This window comes from Lissotriton vulgaris, chromosome 12 (assembly GCF_964263255.1).
Source record: "Lissotriton vulgaris chromosome 12, aLisVul1.2, whole genome shotgun sequence".
Taxonomy (NCBI): Eukaryota; Metazoa; Chordata; class Amphibia; order Caudata; family Salamandridae; genus Lissotriton; species Lissotriton vulgaris.
In genome coordinates this window covers 185,412,928-185,432,875 of record NC_141700.1, presented here as the reverse complement: position 1 = coordinate 185,432,875, position 19,948 = coordinate 185,412,928, and positions in this window count along the sequence as shown.

Below are 19,948 nucleotides of genomic sequence, written 5' to 3'. Positions count from 1 at the left end.
GTTCTGGAATTGGGGGTGCAAGCAGACAGGGGGACACATGTTGTGCCAATGCATCCCCATGGCAAGGGGCATGGGGGTCCTTTTGGGCCCCCTTTGGAATCACTGAATAAAGGTCACTATATCAACCTACAAAATATTGTAGCAAAAATATCAAAGTCAAGAATATTGATATTCTATCAACATTATGGTGAGTACAAATATATCAGAAACAAATATCGATGTCAAAAATATCGTTGTTAAAAAAATCATTTTTCATTTAAGTTAAAATAAAGCAAATAATACATATAATTAAAATAAACCTAGTTAAAACATTTAAAAATGCTTACAAATTATAAGTAATATATATATATAAATAAACACATTAAACATATACATATAATATATAATATATATACTTACTTATTTATATGTTTTAAAATGTATTTTAATAATTTATGAATTGTTTACTTTTATTTATAAATTATAAATACTTCTTTACACATAAAACAATAATATACATAAAAAATAAATAAATATATGTAATAAATAAACAAAATCTTTTTTTAATTAATAATACATTACATTGGCTAAAATAATACAAAAATAGTAGATAGCAGAGGAAATAAATTACTATTTCAACTCCAGTGACTGCAAAAGTAGGGAAAATGTTGGATAGTGTGGGGTAAAAATTACTATTCCCACCCCAGTGATTGCAACAGTAGGAAAAGTGTTGGATAGCAGAGGGGTAAAAAAGAATATTCCCACTCCGGTGAGTGGAACAGTAGGGAGAGTGTTAGATAGCGTAGGGGTTAAAATTACTATTCCCACTCCAGTGAGTGCAACAGTAGGAAAAGTGTTGGATAGTGGAGGGGTGAAAATTACCATTCCCACTCCAGTGAGTGCAACAGTATTGAATTGAATTGAATTGAAAAGGTTCTTCTATAGCGCATGGCTACTCGGAAGCATCCCAGCGCTTGATATTAAACAGAAGGACTAGACATGGAAACCTAAAGTATAAAGAGCCAGCTTATCTATATCTTAGGGAACAGTGCTGTTTTTAACTTTTTTCGAAATGCGAGCAGGCTGGGTTCTTGACGGAGTGGAAGAGAAAGAGCATTTCACAGCCTGGCCGCATTTCGCGAAAAGAGACGGCCCCCTGTTCGGGCTCTGTTGGTCCTGGGGATTATAAGAAGGTTTTGCTGTTTTGAGCGAAGATCCCTGGATGGTTTGTATGGTCTGACCATATCATTTAAGATGGGAGGGCCATTCCCATAGAGAGTTTTATGGACCAAACAGAGGGTCTTGAAATGGACCCGCTCCTTTATTGGGAGCCAGTGCAGGGTCCTCAGCGAAGGTGCAGCTGATATACGGTGGCTGGTACCAGTGAGTAGCCTTGCTGCGGAATTCTGGGCAATCTGGAGTTGACGGGTGACTGAGATGGGGGCTCCTAGATAGAGTGCATTCCCATACTCCAGCCTTGATAGAATAAGGGACTGGACTATGGTTTTCTTAGCGGTTTTGGGTAACTGGGGGAGAATTTTACGGATTGTTTTCATTAGACCAAAGCAAGTAGCCACTGTCTTTCTTGCCTGGATTTTGAAAGACAATTCCGTATCAAGCCAGAAGCCGAGGCTTTTTATCTCGGATTTTGGAATGGGCCCAGGCCCCATACAGTAGGGAAAGTGTTGGATAGCGTAGGGGTTAAAATTACTATTCCCACTCCAGTGAGTGCAAAAGTAGGGAAGTTTTGGATAGCGGAGGGTAAAAATGACAATTCCCACTCCGGTGAGTGCAACAGTAGGGAAAGTGTTGGATGGCGTAGGGGTTAAAATTACTGTTTCCACTCCAGTGAGTGCAACAGTAGGGAAAGTGTTGGATAGAGGAGGGGTAAAAATTACTATTCCCACTCCTTTTTTTTTTTTTTTTTTTTATTAAAATTTTTTATTTTCTCCAAAAATCACGGTTACATTTACAACACGCGTTATTCAATTAAACATTCGTAATACTGACATGTTTCATTTCCCACTAATGAAACAGTACTAACAATACTTTCCAGCTTTCCGATTCCTTCCAGCTAATATCTTTTACTTTATAAGCCTTCCTAACCTCCTCCCCTCCCTACCTTATCGGTCTATTTTTCCAATTCTCAATTGGGTCCCAAATCCTCTTGCCCAAAGATCTACCTCTTTTCCCTTTCCTGTCATAGATTGCTTTCTCTAGATTATATGTTGCCAATAGTCTAGCAATCCACATTTGAAATGTTGGTGGTGCTTTATCAAGCCATAATGTTGCAACACATATACGAAATACCGCAGCTACCATAAACATAAACTCAATAGGAATGACATCTTCCCCTGTCACCACCCCCAGCAACAATAATTCATCTGTCAACTTGACTTTATAACCTAATGAAACATCAATAAATTTTTCAATATTATTTTTCAAAGAATACAATTGCGGACATTTTGAAAATACGTGAATTATATCTGCATCCTTAGCATCACACCTAGAACACGTAGTTCCTGTTGTACCTCCCCATTGTGCAATCCTTGCCGGAGTGTAGTATAATGAGTACAAAGTTTTGTAGTGCTGTGACTGTAAGGTTGTAGAACATAAAGTGGTTCGGCCCAAATCAAGCGATAATTGAAAGCCCTCTGGGTTTAAGCCAATTTTTTCCTCCCACTTCCTCACATATTTATCCCTATCATCACTTTTATACTTTCCCAGTTCTGCATATAGACAACGAATTGTGCAATGACTGCTATTCTCTATATAATCCATTATACAGCATGAGCCAAAACCCAAAGATCCACCTTGCTTATTTGCAAGGTAGCTTCTAACTTGAAGATATTTAAAGAAACTATTATTCCCTACCCTAAAAATGTTTTGTATCTCATGAAACTGCATAATTCCGCCCTGTTGATCCAATAAATCCCCAATTCTCTTGATCCCTTTATCCTCCCACTCCTTCATTACTGTATCTCCAAATATCTCCCCCGGGAGGGATCTGTTATTATACAACCGTGTGTACCTGTTGTATCTTCCTATCCCTATTTTCTTTGATATCGTCCTCCAGATATTGTATGCAGCTTTGAGAGTCTTAAATCTTGTGTGCTTGAAATATGTAAAATCAACTGTATTCAAGAATCCATTTATTGCCCCATCCCCCAATAACACCGTGTAGACATTAAAAAACCCTTGTGCCCTACCTCCTTGTTCGAAATTGCCACCACCAATTAATCCCTGAAAGTACTGCAAAGCTACCGCCCAATAGTAAAATCTAAAATCGGGCGCCCCCCACCCTCCTCTTTCCCTTGGTACTGTAAGATGTCTATATGCTCTTCTGGTTTTACCCTGTGCCCAAATAAATGAATTTACCGTAGCTTCTATCTTATTGAACCAACTATGATCAAAATATAGCGGGATTGCCCTAAATAGGTATAAAAATTTGGGGAATGTTATCATTTTAATTACATTTATTCTTCCCATCAATGTCAAATGTAATCTATGCATCCTTTCTGTGTTCTCTTTGACTTTACTTAATAGTGGTCTAATGTTAAGGTCTACCAACACATCCAGATCTGCCGTCACTTTTATTCCTAAGTACGTTGCTTCCTTCACAACTCTACTATCTTGGAATATCATATGGTTATTCTGTACTATCTGGGTTTTCCCTTTATTGATTTTATATCCTGAAAGTGCTCCAAAGTTTGCTGCTTCTCCTTCTATCTCGGGAATTGCTATATCTGGTTTGTTGGTGATGACGGCCACATCATCTGCATACGCAAATACTTTATATCTATTCTCGTGTAGAACAATTGGGGGAATCCTATTGTTTTCTTCTAGTCTCCGTAAAATGGGATCTATATATAGGGCAAATAGTAGTGGTGATGCTGGACAGCCCTGTCGTGTCCCTCGTTGTATCTGTACAGTCTTAGTATACCCTTTATTTATTCTTATTCTGGCCGTAGGGCTGGAGTAGACAGCCTGTATTGCTCTGATGTACCCTCTACCCAATCCATACTGCTCCATTACCTCCCATAAGTAGTCCCAAGAGACCCTATCGAAGGCCTTCTCTGCATCCAAAAATATAGCCGCGACAGGATCTCCTGCAACCTCCATAGCATCAGGAATCGTGATCATTTGCCTTGTGTGCTGTGTAGTGCCCTTCCCTGGAATAAAACCATGTTGCGATGTGCTAACTAAGTGCTCTATAACCTTACTTAACCTAAGTGCAAGTGATTTTGTGTATATTTTAGCATCCGAATTCATAAGTGTTATTGGACGATATGACCCAGGTTCTAGAGGTGGTTTATCTTTCTTTAAAATAACAATGATATCAGCCCCTGCCCATGAGTGTGGAATTGACTCTCCCCTTTGTGCTTGAATAAAAATTTCGTGCATATCTTTCCCTAATGTATCCCAAAATATTTTATAAAATTCTGCCGGGATCTGGTCTGGGCCGGTAGCTTTCCCACAAGGTAAACTTTTCACAGCTTCCTGGATCTCCTGTAATGTAAAACTCCTGTCCAATTTCTCCTTCTCTTCCCCTTCCAATACTGGATGCGTTATAATATTTAGGTATTCTCCGATCTCAGATTTTGTTTTAATTATATCCTGCTCATAAAGTTTCATATAGAATCTCTTAAACACGTCCTGTATGTCTGCTACTTTATTTACCACTACTCCTACCTCATTTTTAATTTCCTTAATCTCTCCCGCTGCTGCCTTCTGCCTAGTTCTAATAGCGAGGAGATGCCCAATTCTCTCGTTGTACTCGTATCCCTCCTCTCTTTTGGCTAAATACCTAGCCGCAGCCCTCCTTGCTACACTTTCACCTGCCTCTGCCTTTTTTAACTCTATATTTAGTAATATATCTTCCAACGGTTCCTGCATGTTAATTGCTGATATTAGAGAGTCTTCTAGTTCTTTTAATTCCCTTATCCTTGTTTCCATTTCCTCACTCTCTTTTTTAGTTCGTTGCAACGTAAAACAAAGAGTTTCCCCCCTGATACCTGCCTTAAAGGCATCCCAGACCATAGCAGGTGTTGCTGTCCCTCTATTAGTTTCCCAGAATTGTTTAATCCAGGCTGCCATTCTTTTCACGTATCCCTCATCTTTCAGAAGTCCTCTCTCAAAAGTCCAGTTATAAGTCATCCTCACATCTGTCATCTTGTGTGGTAGCGTCAATACTAGCGGGTTATGATCTGATAACATCCTAGGCAGTCTTTTTAATTGGCTACCATCTACTAGTATACTAGAAATCAGAAAATAATCTAATCTGACAACCAGACGATGAGGTGCAGAATAGTATGTACTACCCGTACCGGGTGGATGGCTCTGTGCCCATAGATCAATCAACGAATTATGTCTCATAAGATCACAAACAGCCTTACAAACCTTCTTCTTCCTCCCCCCGTACGCCCCACCACCCGTCATACCCGTCCTACCCAAACCGTTCAACCCATTTATATTCAAATCCCCACAACAAATAATTGGCTCTGGCCAAAGAGACAATTCATGATCCAAATATTCGATAACCTCAGGGTCATCTTCTGTAGAACCATATATCGACACTAATGTACAACATCCTGCACTAGTTTCACCCTCAATTATAACCCATCTCCCGCTCTGATCTTCTTTTTTTCTTTTTGTTTTACAGACCCCTTTCTTAGCTAATATAGCTACTCCCTTAGTCTTGGTATCCTGTCTGGTAAAAGCTAACACCTCAAATCCCATTTGCTCCAGTAAAAATTTATTATTTCCTTCAATATGTGTCTCTTGGAGACAAATTATATCCAGTTTTAGCATTCTTAACATTGCTGCTACTCTCTGCCTTTTCCCTCCATTATTGAGACCACATATATTTATAGAGGCAATCCTCAACGCCATCGCCAGATCTTATATTTTACCATCACTTGATACCACTTTTTATTCTCATAAGCTTTAGCCTGCGGTACTCTTTCCTCAAATGCATTGTATTCCTTTGTTTCCTTATTGCGTGTTGTATTTAACCATATGTCAAACTCTTCCTGCCCCCCCCCTCACCCCCCCAGCTCTCCCCCCTCCCCCTGACTCCCTCCCCCCCTTTTACGAGCAAATAGGTCAATCCTGACCTATGTGTGGCCTCTTCAGCTGTAGGATCGCCTCTCTCTCCTGCCCTTGCCTGTTGCCCCTACATGTTGCCTGTTGTTTAATAGTATCATGTTCTATGTTGTTTTATGTGTATTTCTTTCTTTATTATTTTTTCCCCCCCTCTGTTCCGTGAGCTCAGCCAAGTATTCTCCAGCTTTAATCTCTGACGTGAACACCCTGATCTGCCCTCGATTAACAATCTTTAGCCTTGCAGGGTAGAGTAAATACGCCTCTGCGCCTACATTTTGAAAGGGGGAGATCAACTGCCGTAACCTCCATCTTCTTTCAACTGTCACATGACAGAAGTCAGGTCTAGCAAAAAATGTAACATTGTCAAAAGTCTTCTTGGCATCTGGTCTTGCTCTGTCCATAATCTCCTGCCTTGCAAGAAAGTTCCCCACGAACACAAGCATTGCTCTTGGCAATGCACTCTGCTGGGCTCTATGATTTTTCTTCATTATAAGTGGGAATCTGTGCGCTCTTTGGATTTCCGATTCCCACTGCCACTGGGAGTCCGGGAAAGCTCCTTTCAGTAGTTTGATGACATAGCCCCTAGGGTCTTGTCCCTCCAGTCCTTCCTCAATTCCAAGTAGCCTTATGTTGTTCCGTCTTTGCCGGTTTTCAAAATCTTCTATCTTCCATTGAAGATCTTCAATTTTCTTCCCTTGCTCATTTTTAAAGTCCTGCCAGTCCGTCATCTCGTCCTCCATTCTTCCTGTCCTCTGTTCTACTTCTGACACCCTCTCTTCCACCACCTCATACTTTCTGTTCAGTTTCCTAATTGACGCCTGTATTTTCTTTGTATCCCTCCTTGCCCTCCGGCTTTCCACCCTGGCCTCTGACTGCATTTGTTTTAAGGTACTGAACATCATTTCCATAGTTATGTTCTGGGGTGTACTCCCAGCCCCAATTCCGTCCCCAGACTCTTGGTATATCCCAGAGGTCGCTGAATAGTCCCAGGACAGTTTTTTGTTTTTATTACTTTCTCCGCTTCTTCTTGCTCCTGTTTTCTTTTTTCTTTGGCTACTTTTATCCCTTGAGTGTCCAGAATTATCCGAATCTGAACCGGATGTGGTGACCTCAGTAGTGCTGCCCCCCTCCTGCTCACTCAAGTCTGTTGAGTCTGACCCTTCATTAACAGAGTAAAACTCTGGAGAACCCCCTCTAGCGCTTCTGCATTTAGCCTGCTGCTGTGAGTCTAAACTCGTCAAACTGCCCCAATTAGCTTTGCCATTGCTCTTCATTTCCGCGTTTAATCCAGCCTCTACTGAAAGTAAGGCATCCATCATCTGTGTATTATTCATTTTCTCCAGTGCCCCCAGCTCCCCATTCACATCCCCACACTCTCCACTGCTCACCGTGATCACCACTGCTTCTTTTTCTTCCAAGCCGGCAGTTCCCGCTTGATGCGTGTGAAACTGTGAGGGCTTCGCTGGTTGCCCGGCAACCGTTCCGCTTGCGTCCTCGAGGACGTCTTTTGCTTCCGCGTTCGGTGTGTGGATCTCACTGCCGGTAGCTTCGTTCTCTGTTTGCTGCTGGCCTCCGTGACTTGACTTAGCAGAGAAGGATTCCGTCAAGGTAGGCTGCCTCATACCCGTCGCGTCTTTGGAGGGGAGGGGGAGGGGGTTTATCCTGTGCGCTCTATGTTTCTCTTTCTCTTTTGTAGTCGCCGCTTTAGCTGACGGCATCTCCTTCTGATGTGTTAGAGCCTCCGTGTCCATCTCAGCATCCGCCGCTTGCCCCTTCTTTCCAACCAGCTCATTTTTCCTTTGTTGAGCTTTAGAAGTCACGATCCCTGGAGCCGGGGTCTGCTTTTTGCCTGGGGGAGCCGTTTTCGGTATAGCGCCCATGGCTGAAGCTACTGGTGCCCCCTTGCTCGGCCCAATCTGCTTCTCCTTATTACGCTGGGACATCGTTAACCTCTGCTGCAGGGCTCCGTTAATCCAGTTTTTCCACTTCTGTGTGATTGCCACAGCTAACAGTGCGAGGCGGCTTTTCCCTCTACCTCCGTCAAAATTGCTCTGTGTCAACCAGCCCTCCAGCAAGAACATCTTCTTCACATGATACTATGTGGCAGGAGAGAGAGCAAGGTGCGACTGCTCCCTACAGCGTCGTGGCGGCCATCTTGCCCCCACTACTATTCCCACTCCAGTGAATGTAACAGTAGGGAAAGGGTTGGATAGCAGAGGGGTAAAAAAGACTATTCCCAATCCGGTGAGTGGAACAGTAGGGAGAGTGTTAGATAGCATAGGGGTTAAAATTACTATTCCCACTCCAGTGAGTGCAACAGTGGGAAAAGTGTTGGCTAGTGGAGGGGTGAAAATTATTATTCCCACTCCAGTGAGTGCAACAGTAGGGAAAGTGTTGGATAGCGTAGGGGTTAAATTTACTATTCCCACTCCAGTGAGTGCAAAAGTAGGGAACGTTTTGGATAGCGGAGGGTTAAAAATGACAATTCCCACTCCGGCGAGTGCAACAGTATGGAAAGTGTTGGATAGTGTAGGGGTTGCAATTACTATTCCCACTCCAGTGAGTGAAACAGTAGGGAAAGTGTTGGATAGCATGGGGTAAAAACTACTATTCCCACTCCAGTGAGTGCAACAGTAGGGAAGGTGATGGATAGCGGAGGGGTTAACATTACTATTTCAACTCCAGTGAGCGAAACAGTGTGAAAAATGTAGGATAGCTTAGGGGTTAAATTATCATACTTATCAATTACATTTTTTTTATAAAATAAATAACATATTAATAATTATTTAACAAACAATTATTAATAAATACCTATTAAATTAAATGAATATTTATTTAATAACATTAAACTACTTCCACCCTATTCCCATAAAAACACACAAGGTGCTACACATAACAAAATAACAGAATTAATTTAATTATCAAAATAAATAACATATTAATAATTATTTAACAATAAAATATGAATAAATACCTAATAAATTAAATTAATATTTACTTAATAACATTAAGTTACTTTCCACCCTACACATAAAAAAAACGGAATTAAGAATAACAATAAATAAAAAATAATATTAAATTTATTATTATTAACATAATTTAAAATTAACTAATTATTAAAATATAATTACCAATTAATACATAATTAACAACGAATAAATAATCAATAGTAATAAATAAAAACATATTAATTTGTTTATTACATTTCAATCACTTCCCACCCTATTCCCCTATAAACCCACAACCCACTACACTTTAAAAATAACATAATTCATTTAATTATCAATTAATCACATTGATTATAATTCATATAATTATAAATTAACCAATTAATAAAAAATAATTACCAAATAATAATAAATTAACAATAAATTATCAATCAATAACAATGAATAAAAACATATTATTTAATTAATTATAATTACATTACTTCCCACTCAATCCCCCTATAAACCCACAACCCCCTCAGATACTAACATGCAAATTTTAAATTACAAATTTTTTTAACATTTAATACATATCTTTAAAAATAATGAAAAACATTAAAAAAATGTTAAACGTACATATAAAATACATGCTAAAATACATAACACTAAAAACTATTATTTACAACAATAGTTTTGCTAACGATAATATTTACTTCGATATTTTAAAAAAATGATATTACTCACCTTGCAGTCGATATTCTGGTCAAGGATATTCTTAACTTTGATACTTTGGCCCTACGATATTAAAAACTCAATATTAGTGTAGGTCGATATTAAAAATTTGATATTTTGACTGTTCACGCCCCCCCTTTGTTTCTCCATTGCCAGCCTTTTCATGGCAGGGAGCCTGCCTTGAAATGGCTGTCGGTGGGGTAACTCATAATATGCTCAGTGGAACTTCGCCAGTCCTATTCGGCTTGTTGCATTGGGCCTCTGACATGTCAGCTCATGGGAACAAAGGTTCCGTGGTGTGGGTGGTGGTCCACCACTGGTACAACTTTGAAAGTCATAATCTGGCAGACGGTAGACCACCACTGCTACACCACTGCGAGTGCTGCGTTCGGAAGACCTCCGCACCCATAATCATCCCCTTTGTCAGAATAGGTAATTTCACACAGTGTATCAGAACTCGCAGTAAAAATTTAATTTCCTTATGGTAAAAAAACACACTGATGTTGGTGCCTTATACTGTTGCCCTCACTGTGCTGTATCTCACTATGAGACAGTTCATTTTAAAAATCCTGGGGCATATTATCAAGGGGGTTTATCTCTGCTTTTTTGGCTTTAAAAACCAAGAAAGCGGAGATAAAATTATCAGACGGTGGTGGTGTGACACTAAAGGGGGCTGGCTGGGGCTCGGGGCATTGTAGGAGGCTGCAGCTGATGCCACCTCGTCCTCCTCCACCGCCAGTAGCACCAGCCAGTGGTATTCAGTTTGTATGGCTTCCAGCTTCTTGGACCAGACCATGGCTGCAACTCCTTCCTATCTGGATCCCTTTGGAGTAGCTATATCAAGAAGAAAAACCAAGACAAATGTAAAATATACTCTTAGCAAAGCAGTAAGAAGAATTAATTAAGCACATAGTGGCACAGTAGCACTAGCAAGCACAGTGCATAACATGTGTGGTATGTATCTATCCTCCCACTTCCTCAGTCTCTAACTTTTGTGGGAGTTTCAGGCATGCAACCACCCATGCATCTGATCCCTATCAGCCAGCTATGCATGCATCCCATGTATCCTTCTCTGCTAGTCATAAATATTACATCTCGTCCGTCCTTCCTCCTTTCACCCTCCTTTCCCTTTTCATTCAACCCATCCATCAAGGTCATCTGATCTGACTTTTAGTCTTCTCCATAAAACTTTCACAGCTGAGTTGAAGTCAGATAGAAGAGGCCTTGACTCTCAACAGTACAATATACAGTACACCCTTGTAGCGAGTGTAATGTCAATAAGTAAGGATTAGGAATATAACTTACCACCACCTGCCACTGCTGCTGGCTCACACCCGGCCACTCTTCCTGCAACTGCTGCATCTCCTCCTCCTGCACCCTCAGCGGCCGCGTCGCCATCACCGCTGGCCCCGGTCCTGGTGGTCGTCAGTAAGCCTAGAAAACACATTACACATTTTTTAGATGCCATAACACCTCCCCGTATTTATTCTTTTTCACTAGCAAGATTGAAAAAAAAATTAATACATACATATACAACATACATCACTAGTACAAATCAGGTAGTAGAGTAGACACTAGAAGTGGTATATGGTCCCTAGGGTAATTCTAGTCTTTGCTAAGTTAGCCTGAGTCATGCAACCACTTTAGCTTTGTGTCTTTTATTTTTGCGCATGTTACCTCGCAGCTTGTAGTGTAAGATGCCTTTGAGTCCACATGAGCTCTTACTGCTACTGTCTGAGTGCTGCGTACAAGGTAAAAAAACAAGCCACTTTGTGATGGAGTTCTGGTGTTAGTCTGTGGGACTGTGGTGAGAAGTAGATGGAGACACCGTTAAAAGGTTAAAGGGGTTTTATTTGTCTTTACTGGTCCATTAGAACACAGTCTCAGAAGAAATATAAGTAATAAATGTCAACGTATCACTGGATTCTAAAGTCCTTGTCGGTCTCCTTTTTCCGTCAGAGGAGACAGAGGTGGAGCCTTCAAGTCCGGTATACGGTTTATAGCTTGGTGTGGTCCATAGAAGATTCAGACTCCGTGGTTTTCAGTGAGCATGAAAACAAGAAATTTTTTTTTTACATCTTTAAGTAAGGAATATCCGATTGATCTTGCACTTAAAGGGGTAACGGGGAGTGCAGGGAAGAAACACCCAGAACCTTCACCCGTGAATATGTGTGGTTGTGAGGTAGCTCTAGTTTCCTCCTATGGTGATTAGCCTTCCCCACCAGTCTCAGCCTTGGCAGCATTAGTGCCAATTCCCCAGGAGAACCCAAAGCGGCTCCGTACCTTGGTAAGCCACGTCCCTCCAGGGACGTGGCTGGCCTTCTCTTTGTACCGGATAGGGTCCGCCTCCCACACAGGGTCTTGACAGGCAGAGATGTCCCTCTCTCCCGACTCTGGAGTTGCCTGGTCTCCGTCCTCAGCTGCTGCCCGAAGCGTTGATCCTGGTGTCAGGAAAAAGGTTTATGCTCTCCTCGAGTCTTCTCCTGGCTCCGGTTCGTTCTCCCAGCAGGTTCCTGGTGACGTTGGCATCTTTGGGAACACCTCTTCCAGTCTTATCTTCCCTGGATGGTCTGCCGTGGTCATGTGATGAGGAAAAGGACTTACTGGAGGCGTGTCCTTAAAGCGGTAGACCCCGCTATTCTCATAGGTAGGAGCCTGAAAACAAAGGAGGGAACAGGGAGATAGGTAAATAGGGTCCAACTCCGACTCCAGAGGCAGAAGGACGCTGTGGGAGGTAATCAATTCCTCACATAGTCCATGTTGCTTATTCATAAAAATGCTACACTTTTTGGCACGACTGAGAAAAGCTTGCAATATACTAACACGCACCATTTTTCTCATAACAGACAGAAGATTCCCTTCTAGGAACCACAGCTTTGCAGAGCTTATGATGTAACCAGAACTAGGTTCTTCTAAGGTGAGGGGTCCCCAGAATTCGCTCAGAGATCTTCATTTATAAATATATATAAACTATATTCCTACTAAGGGGAGGGTGGTTCTTCCACCACTGTTCAGTTATCATGATTTCACCTTTTGTCTTCAACTGACTTGTAGCTATAAGAGTAACTAAGTGTAACAATGTTCATTGTTTTAATTTTATGCATTTAGCTATTGGTGCTGCATTATAGAACAATGTACAGAGCTTGTCTGTTGAAAATAAACCTTCTAAACTTACATAGACTCAGTGGTATTTGGTGTAGACTTACACGAGGGAGTGAACGAAAGGGTGTGCATTGCTTCCGTGACTGAGAGGTTGGGAGTGTTATGTTCTGGGTTGTCTACTCATTGGGTATCTGGGGGGTTCAGAGACCTAATGAGAAACTAGTCGGTCATGGGATTGTGGTGGGTTCTGATTGAGGTGTGAGGAAGGTCCAACCTCCCATGACCAACATCCTACTTTCTTGTGAAAACTTCTGTATGTGCAAAATCCCCACAACAGTAGTAGTATGTCCTATCCTATCAAAAATAGTAAAATCTGGTTGGGAATTTTGTTGGTGGGAATTGTCAAAAAACCTCACGATTAAGAAAACTACGAGTAGTGAAAGAGAGCAACCAAAAGGACTGGACTCAATGGCTAGAGCTATTGGTGAAAAAGAGTTTTATTAAAAACCTTTTAAATAAAGAGTGGCCAACTGGGCAAGCTTAGCTAAAGACAGACTAATAGTAGTAGTACAGAGAGTCACAGCAGAGGCAGTTAGAGGCAGGGATAATAAGAATTTAGAAACACATAGTCTAGTTTGGAGAAGAATTTGTAAAAATAGAATTAGGAAACTGAAATAATAGTTAGGAAAAAATAAAGTGCATTACAAATTAGTGAAAAATAATTATTACTATTAACCACTGGAAGACTTTCTGGGGCCAACAGCAGAGCCCTCAGTTGAGGAGTGTTCCTGTGACTGTCCCTGTGAGGCATGTTGTTGTTGTCCCACCAACTCTGACCCCGTCTTCTTGCCCCTGGGAGCTAATCATGTAAGATTTAATAAAAAAAGAGACAAACATTAATGATTGGTGTGAAACAAATAAAATATTTTCAAATACGCTCAAAAAACACTTTTGGGAACATCAATTGCAATAAAGTTGAGTTATCTAATCTGATCGACTAGTAGTATTGCGAGATTCACGGACTGTCTTGTAAGCCTAGTACCACCTGACCTAGCCCACCTATTCCAGACCGGCCAATTGTTCACTCAGTCTGCATTTCCATTAATTTTAGTCCCCAAAAATGCATAGATGGAGCACAAATGCTTACATTATTGCATACACCAAATTGTTGGTTGGTTGCTGCTGATATTCTGCTAGTGATGATAAGCCTATTAACACTCACTAAATAAACTACAAAAGGTTCTACTAAGGACTTGGGTAAGCAGCACTCACCAATACGTGACGTGACAGAGGATGCATCATGCAGACCACTTAAAAATGACGAACTAATACTAATAAGTAACTAAACCTATCAATCCACCACTATCTCTTCTTTGTGGCAGGAGGACAAAGGAAGGACAAGAGTCTCTCTAGCATTACCTAACTTAAGTTCTCTAAAGTAAACTCATACATAATCAGGCCAAGCGAGCGCAAAGTTGCAAACAAGTAAGATTAGTAACACCGAGCACCTGTGTCATAACAATCACTGAAGATTTTTAAACGTAATTTACCTGCAAGGTAAGCAGCAGAATTGTTGTTGGTCGGAAAAATGTATTCGCAATATATAACACAGAGCAGAAGAAACCAAAGTAGTAATATTAAATAGTTACTCATCAAGCCCCGAGACCTCTACTCCTAGCAGGTCCAGAAGGTCATGCTCCCGGTCCAGAATATCGGACCACTGGTGTGTCAGCTGGTTATTGGTGCGCTGGACACCAGAGCAGCGAAACACTGTCCGACGCACCTTGCCCCACCACTGCCGATGCTCCCGGAGCCCGTACCCGGACCCAGGCCTGCCGCCTGCAGCCAGGGTTAAGGGGAGGTGGCGCTGGACAGAAAAAACAAGTGCGGCCACCTCCGCCTCACAAAATAAAGCCTGTGCCTGGACCCGTTTTGGGTGGAAGGCGGTTGCGGCTCTGGCTGCGGCTATGTGCCTTGCACTTTGCCATGGTTCTGATTAGGTCGGGGGTCAGAAAAGAAAAGGTAGGAATTAAAAAAGTAAGTAAAAGAAATGAAAAAAGCAAGTAATAGAAAAAGAGTGAAAAAGAAGTGAAAAACACAAAAAATTGAAAAAAAGAAAATATAGAATCAGGAAAATAGAGAGAAAGATAATGAATGGAAAAGATAAAAAAAAGTTTCCAGAAAAAAAGGATTGAAAAGATAGAGGGAGGATAGAAAAGCAGGCCCAGAACCATAGTATTAGAGTGAAAAACAAGATGACAGCGCCCATTGCGACCGCATGGGCTAGTTTGCGCGATATTTGTCCCAAGCACGCAAAAAGCGTTGCAAATACGTAATACGCGTTCCTGAACAGGAAATACTCATTGCGATTGGGCGAGAGCATGCAATACGCGACCCGGAACAGGAAATACCCATCGCGAGCAGGCGGGACAAGTGAAAAACAAGATGGCTGCACCCATTAGCAACCGCATGGGTAAGTTAGCAATATATTTCCCGGTGAGCATGCAAAAACACATCACTAACGGGTGGAATAAGCAACTCCACATCTTCGCGGAGTTTCAGCATGCTCGCAGAGATTTTTCACAATTTTGCCGAGATTTGCGTAACGCGACTTCGCAAATTCTGCCCTCCCCTAGAAATGAGGAAGACTAAACCTGAGGTTACCACTCCACAACAAAGACAACCATACCACATAATTCCTCTCCATAACACATAATCCGACTCTCCATAATTCCTACACACTAAATACCACATACTTTCTATCCACATAATTTCACCGCACAATTTACCACATAATTCCACTACACACAACGTACATCCATTCCACTCCAAAAAAATGATTAAAAAACTTTTACATTTACAATGCCAATAGCTCTAACGGTCGCAAATGCGAAACCTATTGCATTGCAAACACTTCTTTAACTAGTAGATGCGTTTGCGGAGAGGTGGAGAAAGGGTGCAGGGCCTCCAACCAGCGTTCAAGTTCAAGTTTAACATTTGTATAGCGCACTACTCACCCAGATGGTCTCAAGGCGCTTGAGGGAGGGGGGTACTTTACTTATCGAGCGTTCAGGAATTCTGCTGCGTAAGACTTACCAGAGGTACCAGGAGGGCTTCTTTGCCCCCAAAGTCCCTCAGGAGTAAAGTGGGCTTCTTCACCCATCCCGTAGTCTGCTAGGAGAGGCATTTGCAGAGTGGTGGAGAAAGGGGCGGGGCCTCGGAACACCTCTCTGCAATCCAGCTGTGTGGTGCTTACTAGAGATACCTGGTGGGCTAGCTGGTCCCCAAGGATCCTCAGGAATCAAAGAGACTTAACTCCCCAATTCAGAACCCACCAGGAAGCGCGTTTGCACAGTGGTGCATGGAAGGTGTGGAGCCTCTGGGGGATGCCAGCTTTTCCTTTTTTTGGAAGGGGTGCTTAGGGCCCTGGAGATCCCATCCCCCAGGGCCTGAGCATTTTTTTAAATAAAAAAAATGGGATGGGGTCACATGGCCCCCCTTCCCTGGGCCCTGGGAACTCATCCCACAAGGCCTGGCATCATTTCAATTTTTTTTATTTCTCCTGTGAGAGGGGCCAAGTGGCCCCCGCCCCTGGGCCACTTCTGGTCCCAGGGACCACATCCGCTGTGGCCTGGCCTAGTTTTTTAAAAGACATTTTCCCTGGAGGGGGTCCATGTGCCCCCCTCCCTGGGACCAATTATGGCCCCGGTTCTCCATACCCTAGGGCCTGGCCAGCCTGGGTTATATTTTATATTTTTTTGGAGGGGGGGCGCCTGGCCCCCCCTCCTGAGGCCAATGATTGCCCCAGGGATCCATCCCCAAGGGCCAGCCTTCCGTATTTTTTTGTTTTTTAATTTTGAAATTAAAGGGGAGGGGGCCGAGTGGCCCCCCTACCGGGCCACTTCCTGCCACGTGGACCCCATCTCCCGGGGCCGGCCCTTAGCATTGGGGACTGTGGGGGGAGCCCCAATGCCTCCAGGGTCCCAGCCGGCCACCCGCCTCCTGCGGAAACCGTAATTGCTTTTGAGCAAGGGGAGCTGCTGACATGCAGCTCCCCTTGCTCAAAAGCAATCCTGCTTTGCTTCGTAGAAGCGAGAGCAGGTTTCCTGCTCTCGCTTCAACGAAGCAAAGCAGAGTTTGCTATGGCAAGATGGGAGCCGTGCTCCCTCCCTGCCATAGCAAACAGCAAAGTCCTGCGGGTGGGAACCCCGGTACATTGCAGAAACTGGCCCTTTTTCAAAACTAGACTTTCAGTAGTGAAAATACCTATTTTCTCTGAGCAGAAGTCAATTACAAAAGTAAGCATAGAAAGCAGACTTGTGGGATCTCCTTCAACACAGGTATGTTGCCTTAGCTCAGGGGAAAATAGACTGGCTCAGGAATATTACATGAACACGCAGAACGGAGCGGTTCATTTTGTAGTTCTTGTAATATATTAAACTCAATTAATATTTTTTGTCGGATGGACCCCGGCTGTTTGACGTGATGGTGGGTGTGTGGGCCGGACGGCTAGGGGCCGTCCGACTTGCGCACACGTAGAATTCGCCCACACAGTGGTAAAATGAGCGCCGCATCGAAGCGGTTAATTATTAATTAAAAAATAAATACTAGGTTGCAGCATTTTCAAGTGAAACACTAGTGTGTTCCCATGATGAAGACACACCCATTTTCTTATCAGACATCAGCAAGTGCTGTACGGATGGGAGGTCAAAGTACAGACATACACAAGTATAAGGAAAGCTACTGCTGACTGTGTTCAATCAATTGGACACTCAAAACCATGTCTAGTGACATGAAAAAGATGATAAATACATTCTGCCCAGTCGCATATTCTAATCCAAAAGCATATATGCAAAGGTTATAGGGATGTTATACTTAGGCTTAGATTTCCCTCATACAAAACCAGTGAAATTCAGCAGTTATAATTACCTGGGCTAACTATAACTTACGCCCCTGTAGTGCTCTGCAAATGACTTCACATAATTCCTCATCACTCGTGACATGGTCAGTGATATCACTGAAGACATCTTTTCATAAAACTTTATTTCGGCACACAAGGCCATAAAAGCATCATTAAAAACACCCAATAAAATACATTGAATTCATAAAATTACATAATTTAAAATTTTACATAAAAATAATCAGTAATCCAGTTTCTGCTGTAGCCATTCCCACCTTTCCGTAGATTGTGCCCGGGGGAGTACAATGTTGGAGACAATCATGCAAATTCTACAGTGCCATTCTAGTGAGCAATCTTTTTTAGGATGGCTCTGCGGGTACACCACATGGTGAATAAGAACCGTGAAATGGAGAAGGCAATGCACATTTGTGTATTGGATATCAGTAGCCTATACACTTCGCTACAGTGTCTAGACCCCAGGTTCCTACAAAGTTAAAGTAACCAGTGTGACCTGGCCCTTCTGTAACCCTTGCAGACAAATAACACATGGTGTTCCGTTTCATCAGAGAGGTTACATGCCGGACCCTCACCATTAGTAGCGCCCTCCCGTTTGTCAGTAAAAGAGTGCAGCGGGAGGACTCCATGTCTTAATGGCAAGTAAAGCCTTTTGGCAAGGAATGGCAGGATAGCGTCCAGCACCAGTTCTAAGCTGTACCTATTTTTTACTACCAAGAACTCCGCCATCAGGTGGCCCACAGTGAACCTCCTTTCAAGCTTGTTGAGTTTATGCTCTCTGTAGCTCTCTACCAAGTTCCTTCTAGAGTTATTTGGGAGGTTGCTCCTGCTTTTCTCCATAGATTACCCCAACCCAAACCCTCACAAATTGTCTTAATGTAGACCAACCATGGTATCTTCCCTGAACCTCGCAGACCTATAACATCAATCAGTTCGTCCCTATATACCGCTAGTTCTGGGGTGCTCCAAAGACTGCACCAATGGAGAAGAGGTCTAATAGCAACCTCATCCATAATGGTTCTGACCCCAAGATCTATTCGGAGCGGTGTTAGGGGTGTACTAGTGGGGAGGCCCATGAGGTGTCTGATAAATGTGTTCTCAGTGCGGACTAGCGAGCCCAATGCACAATGTCCCCATAGTTCTGTTCCATACACTGCAGCATTCCTAGCCTGGACTTTATAGATTTCCACCACTGGGATGACCAATTTATCAGTGCAGCTCCTGTATAGTTTTAAAATACCCCCCATTGTTTGAGTTAGTTTCAGCCCTACTTTGTTAATTTGGGCACCCCAATCCATTCTTTCTGTCAGCGTCATTTCCAGATACTCGAAGATGGTTATTCTCTCCAGGGGTCTACCATCCAGGTAAGGATTGAGGCGGGTGGAATTGCTTACATTAAAAGCCATATACTTTGTTTTTTGCAGATTAATCTCCAGTCCCCGATGTTTGCAGAAGGCACTGAAGTTGTCAAGGGTCCTCTGGATTCCCATGGGGTATTTTGCAAGCAGGAGCATTACATCTGCAAACATCAGGGCTGGGAATTTACACTGCGCCAACCTAGGGGCATCGATGTTGTTCCCGGAAATCAATGAGTCTATTAGGCCATTAATGAAAAGGGAGAAGAGGATCAGTGCAAGGACGCAGCCCTGGCGGACACCTCTCTCTACGGGCAGAGGAGCTGTGAGTTCACCACTTTTGCTATATCTAATACAAGCAAAATTAACCTCATGTAGGCGTTTTAGCTGCTGGCACAGGTACTTTGGTACTCCCATGTCTGATCAAATTACCCACAGTTTGTCCTTCAGTGTCAGGTCAAAAGCAGATTTTAGGTCTACAAAAATAAGATAGAGGCTGCCACCCTCAATGTAGACAGACTTCCAATGTATCAGCTGTAGCCTAAATATTTGATAGATTGTTGATGTTATGGCTCTAAACCCGGCTTGTAGGGGGGGGGGTAAGGATATTATATTCCACCATCTAGGCCTGGAGTCGCCCAAATAGAACTCAGGCAAATATTTTCTGACCAACTTCTATAAGGCTAATAAGGCGATACTTGACAGGCAAGAGCGGGGAACGCCTTTTATTGATTGGTATTATTTCTGCCCCTGTCCAGGTGGTGAGAATTGCATGCCCTGTAATATGGCCTTGAACAGAAAGGGCAGGTAGGGGGCCCAAATAGTGGGTTCAG